Below are 12,185 nucleotides of genomic sequence, written 5' to 3'. Positions count from 1 at the left end.
GACCAGCAGAACTTCATTGGATGAGGAAGCTCTTCACAGTGCTGTTCCAGCAGCAACTGATCAAGACACTGGACTGGTCACATCTGGATTACCTGACACACACACACGCACTGATGGTTCGATGGTAAAAGCCCAGACACAGGTGGAAGACAGAATGGCAGCAACAGATGGGGTCATTGAGAAAGAAACCAGGTATACACTTGATTCGGTGACAAAAGAACTAGTCGAAGGAGAACGTCCTGTCACTGCTACTCCAGTAATGAAAACAAAGTTACAAGAATCCACATCAGAAGCACCATCAGTGATCACTGAGATCAAAACCATCCCAGAGAAAGTGGTTGTGACATCAACTGTGAAATCTCCAGCAACTGTGGAAACGGAGATAACAGAAAAAGTTTCAATCAAACTACCACCTTCTCCTGAAGTTGAGAGTTCTGGTGAAGAGTTGATAACTTCCAAACAATTTGTTCAATTTGGTCCTGATTTTTCAACATTAGAAATGAGCTCTACTCTTTTACCAGTAACTAGTAAAACTCTGGTCGACACAAAAACTCTTCAAAGTACTGTTTCTGTTACACGTGAGACTGAGGAGGATTTTTCTGGATCTGGTTCGTGGGAGGTACAAACAGAGAAGGATGGTTTGTTGGTTAAAGTGCACACACAGACCGCAGACAAGCCTGCATCAACAGTCGTGGTTGGCGATAAGGAAACCAGATACACGTTAGTTCCAGTCACCAGTGAAAGGGAAGAGGTTTCTCCTCATGATACAGTTACACCAGTCATTGGAAAAGCTTCATCGGAAATACCACCAGTGATCACTGAGATCAAAACCATCGAGAGGGAAAGTGGATATGGAGTCAACTGGGATACCTCCAGTAATTGAGGAATCAATGGAATAACGGAGAAGTTTCAGGCAAACTACCATCTTTTCCAGAGTTTGAGAGTTCTGGTGAAGGATTATTTACCATCAAACCCACTGGCCAGTTTCAACCTGGTGCATCCACACTAGAGGTGAGCAGCCAAGAAACTCCAGTGACCAGCAGATTATCTTTGGATGAGGAAGTACTTCACAGTGCTGTTCCAGCAGCAACTGATCAAGACACTGGACTGGTCACATCTGGATTACCTGACACACACACACACACTGATGGTTTGATGGTAAAAGTCCAGACACAGGTGGAAGACAGAATGGCAGCAACAGATGTGGCCGGTGAGAAAGAAACCAGGTATACACTTGATTCAGTGACAGAAGAACTAGTCGAAGGAGAACGTCCTGTCACTGCTACTCCAGTAATGAAAACAAAGTTACAAGAATACACATCAGAAGCACCATCAGCGATCACTGAGATCAAAACCATCCCAGAGAAAGTGGTTGTGACATCAACTGCGAAATCTCCAGCAACTGTGGAAACGGAGATAACAGAGAAAGTTTCAATCAAACTACCACCTTCTCCTGAAGTTGAGAGTTCTGGTGAAGAGTTGATTACGTCCAAACAAATAGTTCAATTTGGTCCTGATTTTTCAACATTAGAAATGAGCTCTACTCTTTTACCAGTAACTAGTAAAACTCTGGTCGACACAAAACCTCTTCAAAGTACTGTTTCTGTTACACGTGAGACTGAGGAGGAATTTTCTGGATCTGGTTCGTGGGAGGTACAAACAGAGAAGGATGGTTTGTTGGTTAAAGTGCACACCCAGACCGCAGACAAGTCTGCATCAACAGTCGTGGTTGGCGATAAGGAAACCAGATACACGTTAGTTCCAGTCACCAGTGAAACTGAAGAGGGAGCTGCCTTTGATACCACTATGCCAGCAATTGGAAAAACATCTGAAGAAACTTCAACAGAAGCACCATCAGTGATCGCTGAGGGTATAACAATCCCAGAGGGAGAGGTTCTGGAGTCAACTGTGAAATTTCCAGCAATGCGAGTAACTGAGAAGATTTTAGTCAAACTGCCCTCTTTACCCGATTTTGAGAGTTCTGGTGAAGGAATGTTTACTATCAGACCCACTGGCCGGTTTGACCCTGATGTTTCCACACTGAAGATGAGCAGCCAAGAAATTCCAGTGACAAGCAGAACTTCATTGGAGGAGGAAGCTCTTCAAAGTGCTGTTCCAGCAGCAACTGATCAAGACACTGGACTGGTCACATCTGGATTACCTGACACACACACACGCTCTGATGGTTTGATGGTAAAAGTCCAGACACAGGTGGAAGACAGAACGGCAGCAACAGGTGGGGTCAGTGAGAAAGAAACCAGGTATACACTTGATTCAGTGACAGAAGAACTAGTCGAAGGAGAACGTCCTGTCACTGCTACTCCAGTAATGAAAACAAAGTTACAAGAATCCACATCAGAAGCACCATCAGTGATCACTGAGATCAAAACCATCCCAGAGAAAGTGGTTGTGACATCAACTGTGAAATCTCCAGCAACTGTGGAAACGGAGATAACAGAGAAAGTTTCAATCAAACTACCACCTTCTCCTGAAGTTGAGAGTTCTGGTGAAGAGTTGATTACGTCCAAACAAATTGTTCAATTTGGTCCTGATTTTTCAACATTAGAAATGAGCTCTACTCTTTTACCAGTAACTAGTAAAACTCTGGTCGACACAAAAACTCTTCAAAGTACTGTTTCTGTTACACGTGAGACTGAGGAGGAATTTTCTGGATCTGGTTCGTGGGAGGTACAAACAGAGAAGGATGGTTTGTTGGTTAAAGTGCACACACAGACCACAGACAAGTCTGCATCAACAGTCGTGGTTGGCGATAAGGAAACCAGATACGTGTTTGTTCCAGTCACCAGTGAAAGGGAAGAGGTTTCTGCCTCATGATACCACTATACACCAGTCATTGGAAAAATCTGAAGAATCTTCAAATACCACCAGTGATCACTGAGATAAAAATCATCAGAGGGAAAGTGGATATGGAGTCAACTGGGATATTTCCAGCAATTGAGGAATCTGGAATAATAGAGATTTCAGGCAAACTGCCCTCTTTTCCAGAGTTTGAGAGTTCTGGTGAAGGATTATTTACCATCAAACCCACTGGCCAGTTTCAACCTGGTGCATCCACACTAGAGGTGAGCAGCCAAGAAACTCCAGTGACCAGCAGAACTTCATTGGATGAGGAAGTACTTCACAGTGCTGTTCCAGCAGCAACTGATCAAGACACTGGACTGGTCACATCTGGATTACCTGACACACACACACGCATTGATGGTTTGATGGTAAAAGTCCAGACACAGGTTGAAGACAGAACGGCAGCAACAGGTGGGGTCAGTGAGAAGGAAACCAGGTATACACTTGATTCAGTGACAGAAGAACTAGTCGAAGGAGAACGTCCTGTCACTGCTACTCCACTAATGAAAACAAAGTTACAAGAATCCACATCAGAAGCACCATCAGTGATCACCGAGATCAAAACCATCCCAGAGAAAGTGGTTGTGACATCAACTGTGAAATCTCCAGCAACTGTGGAAACGGAGATAACAGAGAAAGTTTCAATCAAACTACCACCTTCTCCTGAAGTTGAGAGTTCTGGTGAAGAGTTGACTACGTCCAAACAAATTGTTCAATTTGGTCCTGATTTTTCAACATTAAAAATGAGCTCTACTCTTTTACCAGTAACTAGTAAAACTCTGGTCGATACAAAAACTCTTCAAAGTACTGTTTCTGTTACACGTGAGACTGAGGTGGAATTTTCTGGATCTGGTTCGTGGGAGGTACAAACAGAGAAGGATGGTTTGTTGGTTAAAGTGCACACACAGACCACAGACAAGTCTGCATCAACAGTCGTGGTTGGCGATAAGGAAACCAGATACGTGTTTGTTCCAGTCACCAGTGAAACGGAAGAGGTTTCTCCTCATGATACAGTTACACCAGTCATTGGAAAAGCTTCATCGGAAATACCACCAGTGATCACTGAGATCAAAACCATCGAAGGGAAAGTGGATATGGAGTCAACTGCGAAACCTTCAGTAATTGAGGAATCTGGAATAACAGAGAAAGTTTCAGGCAAACTACCATCTTTTCCAGAGTTTGAGAGTTCTGGTGAAGGATTATTTACCATCAAACCCACTGGCCAGTTTCAACCTGGTGCATCCACACTGGAGGTGAGCAGCCAAGAAACTCCAGTGACCAGCAGAACTTCATTGGATGAGGAAGTACTTCACAGTGCTGTTCCAGCACTGATCAACACTGGACTGATCAAGATTACACAGGACTGACTGGTCACGATGAAAAGTCCAAACTCTTCAAAGTACAGATGTTTCTGTATACACGTCAGTGACAGAGAACTGAGGAGGAACGTCCTTTCCTACTCCAGTGGAAACTGGTTACGTCCACATCAGGTACCATCAGTGAACTGAGATCAAAACCAAGGATGGTTGTGACATCAACTGTGAAATCTCCAAAGTGGAAACACACAGACCGCAGACACCCAGCCTGCCTCAAGTTGAGAGTTCTGGTGAAGAGTTGGCGATAATTTGGTCCTGAAACCAGAGCTCTACACGTTAGTTCCAGTCACCACTCTTCAAAACTGTTTGACAGAGGGAGCTGCCTTCGTGAGGTACCACTATGCCAGGAATTGGTTAAAGTGCACACAAGAAAGACAAGTCTGAAGAATCGATAAGGAAACAGAATGTGTTTGTTCCAGTCATCAGTGATCGGAAGAGGGGTCATGAACAATACCCAGATTGGGAGCTTCATCGGTTCAGTGGAGTCAACCTCGAAGGGAAAGTGGATTGGAGTCAACTGTGAAACCTCCAGTAAGGAATCTGGAATAACAGAGCAGGTTTTAGTCAAACTGCCCTCTTTACCCGATTTTGAGAGTTCTGGTGAAGGAATGTTTACTATCAGACCCACTGGCCGGTTTGACCCTGATGTTTCCACACTGGAGATGAGCAGCCAAGAAACTCCAGTGACAAGCAGAACTTCATTGGATGAGGAAGCTCTTCACAGTGCTGTTCCAGCAGCAACTGATCAAGACACTGGACTGGTCACATCTGGATTACCTGACACACACACACGCTCTGATGGTTTGATAGTAAAAGTCCAGACACAGGTGGAAGACAGAACGGCAGCAACAGATGTGGCCGGTGAGAAAGAAACCAGGTATGCACTTGATTCAGTGACAGAAGAACTAGTCGAAGGAGAACGTCCTGTCACTGCTACTCCAGTAATGAAAACAAAGTTACAAGAATCCACATCAGAAGCACCATCAGTGATCACTGAGATCAAAACCATCCCAGAGAAAGTGGTTGTGACATCAACTGTGAAATCTCCAGCAACTGTGGAAACGGAGATAACAGAGAAAGTTTCAATCAAACTACCACCTTCTGAAGTTGAGAGTTCTGGTGAAGAGTTGATAACTTCCAAACAAATTGTTCAATTTGGTCCTGATTTTTCAACATTAGAAATTAGTTCTACTCTTTTACCAGTAACTAGTAAAACTGTGGTCGACACAAAAACTCTTCAAAGTACTGTTTCTGTTACACGTGAGACTGAGGAGGAATTTTCTGGATCTGGTTCGTGGGAGGTACAAACAGAGAAGGATGGTTTGTTGGTTAAAGTGCACACACAGACCGCAGACAAGTCTGCATCAACAGTCGTGGTTGGCGATAAGGAAACCAGATACACGTTAGTTCCAGTCACCAGTGAAAGGGAAGAGGGAGCTGCCTTTGATACCACTATGCCGGCAATTGGAAAAACATCTGAAGAATCTTCAACAGAAGCACCATCAGTGATCGCTGAGGGTATAACAATCCCAGAGGGAGAGGTTCTGGAGTCAACTGTGAAATTTCCAGCAATGCGAGGAACTGAGAAGGTTTTAGTCAAACTGCCCTCTTTACCCGATTTTGAGAGTTCTGGTGAAGGAATGTTTACTATCAGACCCACTGGCCGGTTTGACCCTGATGTTTCCACACTGGAGATGAGCAGCCAAGAAACTCCAGTGACAAGCAGAACTTCATTGGATGAGGAAGCTCTTCAAAGTGCTGTTCCAGCAGCAACTGATCAAGACACTGGACTGGTCACATCTGGATTACCTGACACACACACACGCTCTGATGGTTCGATGATAAAAGTCCAGACACAGGTGGAAGACAGAACGGCAGCAACAGGTGGGGTCAGTGAGAAAGAAACCAGGTATACACTTGATTCAGTGACAGAAGAACTAGTCGAAGGAGAACGTCCTGTCACTGCTACTCCAGTAATGAAAACAAAGTTACAAGAATCCACATCAGAAGCACCATCAGTGATCACTGAGATCAAAACCATCCCAGAGAAAGTGGTTGTGACATCAACTGTGAAATCTCCAGCAACTGTGGAAACGGAGATAACAGAGAAAGTTTCAATCAAACTACCACCTTCTCCTGAAGTTGAGAGTTCTGGTGAAGAGTTGATTACGTCCAAACAATTTGTTCAATATGGACCTGATTTTTCAACATTAGAAATGAGCTCTACTCTTTTACCAGTAACTAGTAAAACTCTGGTCGACACAAAAACTCTTCAAAGTACTGTTTCTGTTACACGTGTGGGTGAGGAGGAATTTTCTGGATCTGGTTCGTGGGAGGTACAAACAGAGAAGGATGGTTTGTTGGTTAAAGTGCACACACAGACCGCAGACAAGTCTGCATCAACAGTCGTGGTTGGCGATAAGGAAACCAGATACGTGTTTGTTCCAGTCACCAGTGAAAGGGAAGAGGTTTCTCCTCATGATACAGTTACACCAGTCATTGGAAAAGCTTCATCGGAAATACCACCAGTGATCACTGAGATCAAAACCATCGAAGGGAAAGTGGATATGGAGTCAACTGTGAAACCTTCAGTAATTGAGGAATCTGGAATAACAGAGCAAGTTTCAGGCAAACTACCATCTTTTCCAGAGTTTGAGAGTTCTGGTGAAGGATTATTTACCATCAAACCCACTGGCCAGTTTCAACCTGGTGCATCCACACTAGAGGTGAGCAGCCAAGAAACTCCAGTGACCAGCAGATTATCTTTGGATGAGGAAGTACTTCACAGTGCTGTTCCAGCAGCAACTGATCAAGACACTGGACTGGTCACATCTGGATTACCTGACACACACACACGCTCTGATGGTTTGATGATAAAAGTCCAGACACAGGTGGAAGACAGAACGGCAGCAACAGAAGTGGTCGGTGAGAAAGAAACCAGGTATACACTTGATTCAGTGACAGAAGAACTAGTCGAAGGAGAACGTCCTGTCACTGCTACTCCAGTAATGAAAACAAAGTTACAAGAATCCACATCAGAAGCACCATCAGTGATCACTGAGATCAAAACCATCTCAGAGAAAGTGGTTGTGACATCAACTGCGAAATCTCCAGCAACTGTGGAAACGGAGATAACAGAGAAAGTTTCAATCAAACTACCACCTTCTCCTGAAGTTGAGAGTTCTGGTGAAGAGTTGATTACATCCAAACAAATTGTTCAATTTGGTCCTGATTTTTCAACATTAGAAATGAGCTCTACTCTTTTACCAGTAACTAGTAAAACTGTGGTCGACACAAAAACTCTTCAAAGTACTGTTTCTGTTACACGTGAGACTGAGGAGGAATTTTCTGGATCTGGTTCGTGGGAGGTACAAACAGAGAAGGATGGTTTGTTGGTTAAAGTGCACACACAGACCGCAGACAAGTCTGCATCAACAGTCGTGGTTGGCGATAAGGAAACCAGATACACGTTAGTTCCAGTCACCAGTGAAAGGGAAGAGGGAGCTGCCTTTGATACCACTATGCCAGCAATTGGAAAAACATCTGAAGAATCTTCAACAGAAGCACCATCAGTGATCGCTGAGGGTATAACAATCCCAGAGGGAGAGGTTCTGGAGTCAACTGTGAAATTTCCAGCAATGCGAGGAACTGAGAAGGATTTAGTCAAACTGCCGTCTTTACCCGATTTTGAGAGTTCTGGTGAAGGAATGTTTACTATCAGACCCACTGGCCGGTTTGACCCTGATGTTTCCACACTGGAGATGAGCAGCCAAGAAACTCCAGTGACAAGCAGAACTTCATTGGATGAGGAAGCTCTTCAAAGTGCTGTTCCAGCAGCAACTGATCAAGACACTGGACTGGTCACATCTGGATTACCTGACACACACACACGCACTGATGGTTCGATGATAAAAGTCCAGACACAGGTGGAAGACAGAACGGCAGCAACAGGTGTAGCCGGTGAGAAAGAAACCAGGTATACACTTGATTCAGTGACAGAAGAACTAGTCGAAGGAGAACGTCCTGTCACTGCTACTCCAGTAATGAAAACAAAGTTACAAGAATCCACATCAGAAGCACCATCAGTGATCACTGAGATCAAAACCATCCCAGAGAAAGTGGTTGTGACATCAACTGTGAAATCTCCAGCAACTGTGGAAACGGAGATAACAGAGAAAGTTTCAATCAAACTACCACCTTCTCCTGAAGTTGAGAGTTCTGGTGAAGAGTTGATTACGTCCAAACAAATTGTTCAATTTGGTCCTGATTTTTCAACATTAGAAATGAGCTCTACTCTTTTACCAGTAACTCGTAAAACTGAGGTCGACACAAAAACTCTTCAAAGTACTGTTTCTGTTACACGTGAGACTGAGATGGAATTTTCTGGATCTGGTTCGTGGGAGGAACAAACAGAGAAGGATGGTTTGTTGGTTAAAGTGCACACACAGACCGCAGACAAGTCTGCATCAACAGTCGTGGTTGGCGATAAGGAAACCAGATACGTGTTTGTTCCAGTCACCAGTGAAAGGGAAGAGGTTTCTCCTCATGATACAGTTACACCAGTCATTGGAAAAGCTTCATCGGAAATACCACCAGTGATCACTGAGATCAAAACCATCGAAGGGAAAGTGGATATGGAGTCAACTGGGATACCTCCAGTAATTGAGGAATCTGGAATAACGGAGCGAGATTCAGGCAAACTACCATCTTTTCCAGAGTTTGAGAGTTCTGGTGAAGGATTATTTACCATCAAACCCACTGGCCAGTTTCAACCTGGTGCATCCACACTAGAGGTGAGCAGCCAAGAAACTCCAGTGACCAGCAGAACTTCTTTGGATGAGGAAGTACTTCACAGTGCTGTTCCAGCAGCAACTGATCAAGACACTGGACTGGTCACATCTGGATTACCTGACACACACACACGCTCTGATGGTTTGATGATAAAAGTCCAGACACAGGTGGAAGACAGAACGGCAGCAACAGATGTGGCCGGTGAGAAAGAAACCAGGTATACACTTGATTCAGTGACAGAAGAACTAGTCGAAGGAGAACGTCCTGTCACTGCTACTCCAGTAATGAAAACAAAGTTACAAGAATCCACATCAGAAGCACCATCAGTGATCACTGAGATCAAAACCATCCCAGAGAAAGTGGTTGTGACATCAACTGTGAAATCTCCAGCAACTGTGGAAACGGAGATAACAGAGAAAGTTTCAATCAAACTACCACCTTCTCCTGAAGTTGAGAGTTCTGGTGAAGAGTTGATTACGTCCAAACAAATTGTTCAATTTGGTCCAGATTTTTCAACATTAGAAATGAGCTCTACTCTTTTACCAGTAACTAGTAAAACTCTGGTCGACACAAAAACTCTTCAAAGTACTGTTTCTGTTACACGTGTGGGTGAGGAGGAATTTTCTGGATCTGGTTCGTGGGAGGTACAAACAGAGAAGGATGGTTTGTTGGTTAAAGTGCACACACAGACCACAGACAAGTCTGCATCAACAGTCGTGGTTGGCGATAAGGAAACCAGATGCACGTTAGTTCCAGTCACCAGTGAAACGGAAGAGGGAGCTGCCTTTGATACCACCATGCCAGCAATTGGAAAAACATCTGAAGAATCTTCAACAGAAGCACCATCAGTGATCGCTGAGGGTATAACAATCCCAGAGGGAGAGGTTCTGGAGTCAACTGTGAAATTTCCAGCAATGCGAGGAACTGAGAAGGTTTTAGTCAAACTGCCCTCTTTACCCGATTTTGAGAGTTCTGGTGAAGGAATGTTTACTATCAGACCCACTGGCCGGTTTGACCCTGATGTTTCCACACTGGAGATGAGCAGCCAAGAAACTCCAGTGACAAGCAGAACTTCATTGGATGAGGAAGCTCTTCAAAGTGCTGTTCCAGCAGCAACTGATCAAGACACTGGACTGGTCACATCTGGATTACCTGACACACACACACGCTCTGATGGTTTGATGATAAAAGTCCAGACACAGGTGGAAGACAGAACGGCAGCAACAGGTGGGGTCAGTGAGAAAGAAACCAGGTATACACTTGATTCAGTGACAGAAGAACTAGTCGAAGGAGAACGTCCTGTCACTGCTACTCCAGTAATGAAAACAAAGTTACAAGAATCCACATCAGAAGCACCATCAGTGATCACTGAGATCAAAACCATCCCAGAGAAAGTGGTTGTGACATCAACTGTGAAATCTCCAGCAACTGTGGAAACGGAGATAACAGAGAAAGTTTCAATCAAACTACCACCTTCTCCTGAAGTTGAGAGTTCTGGTGAAGAGTTGATTACGTCCAAACAAATTGTTCAATTTGGTCCTGATTTTTCAACATTAGAAATGAGCTCTACTCTTTTACCAGTAACTAGTAAAACTCTGGTCGACACAAAAACTCTTCAAAGTACTATTTCTGTTACACGTGTGGGTGAGGAAGAATTTTCTGGATCTGGTTCGTGGGAGGTACAAACAGAGAAGGATGGTTTGTTGGTTAAAGTGCACACACAGACCACAGACAAGTCTGCATCAACAGTCGTGGTTGGCGATAAGGAAACCAGATACGTGTTTGTTCCAGTCACCAGTGAAAGGGAAGAGGTGTCTCCTCATGATACAGTTACACCAGTCATTGGAAAAGCTTCATCGGAAATACCACCAGTGATCACTGAGATCAAAACCATCGAAGGGAATGTGGATATGGAATCAACTGTGATACCTTCAGTAATTGAGGAATCTGGAATAACGGAGCGAGATTCAAGCAAACTACCATCTTTTCCAGAGTTTGAGAGTTCTGGTGAAGGATTATTTACCATCAAACCCACTGGCCAGTTTCAACCTGGTGCATCCACACTAGAGGTGAGCAGCCAAGAAACTCCAGTGACCAGCAGAACTTCATTGGATGGGGAAGTACTTCACAGTGCTGTTCCAGCAGCAACTGATCAAGACACCGGACTGGTCACATCTGGATTACCTGACACACACACACGCTCTGATGGTTTGATGATAAAAGTCCAGACACAGGTGGAAGACAGAACGGCAGCAACAGATGTGGCCGGTGAGAAAGAAACCAGGTATACACTTGATTCAGTGACAGAAGAACTAGTCGAAGGAGAACGTCCTGTCACTGCTACTCCAGTAATGAAAACAAAGTTACAAGAATCCACATCAGAAGCACCATCAGTGGTCACTGAGATCAAAACCATCCCAGAGAAAGTGGTTGTGACATCAACTGTGAAATCTCCAGCAACTGTGGAAACGGAGATAACAGAGAAAGTTTCAATCAAACTACCACCTTCTCCTGAAGTTGAGAGTTCTGGTGAAGAGTTGATTACGTCCAAACAAATTGTTCAATTTGGTCCTGATTTTTCAACATTAGAAATGAGCTCTACTCTTTTACCAGTAACTAGTAAAACTGTGGTTGACACAAAAACTCTTCAAAGTACTGTTTCTGTTACACGTGAGACTGAGGTGGAATTTTCTGGATCTGGTTCGTGGGAGGTACAAACAGAGAAGGATGGTTTGTTGGTTAAAGTGCACACACAGACCGCAGACAAGTCTGCATCAACAGTCGTGGTTGGCGATAAGGAAACCAGATACACGTTAGTTCCAGTCACCAGTGAAACGGAAGAGGGAGCTGCCTTTGATACCACTATGCCGGCAATTGGAAAAACATCTGAAGAATCTTCAACAGAAGCACCATCAGTGATCGCTGAGGGTATAACAATCCCAGAGGGAGAGGTTCTGGAGTCAACTGTGAAATTTCCAGCAATGCGAGGAACTGAGAAGGATTTAGTCAAACTGCCCTCTTTACCCGATTTTGAGAGTTCTGGTGAAGGAATGTTTACTATCAGACCCACTGGCCGGTTTGACCCTGATGTTTCCACACTGGAGATGAGCAGCCAAGAAACTCCAGTGACAAGCAGAACTTCATTGGATGAGGAAG

The sequence above is a fragment of the Leucoraja erinacea genome, chromosome 3 (genome assembly GCF_028641065.1).
Source record: "Leucoraja erinacea ecotype New England chromosome 3, Leri_hhj_1, whole genome shotgun sequence".
Classification (NCBI taxonomy): domain Eukaryota; kingdom Metazoa; phylum Chordata; class Chondrichthyes; order Rajiformes; family Rajidae; genus Leucoraja; species Leucoraja erinaceus.
Note: the sequence above shows the minus strand (reverse complement) of the source record.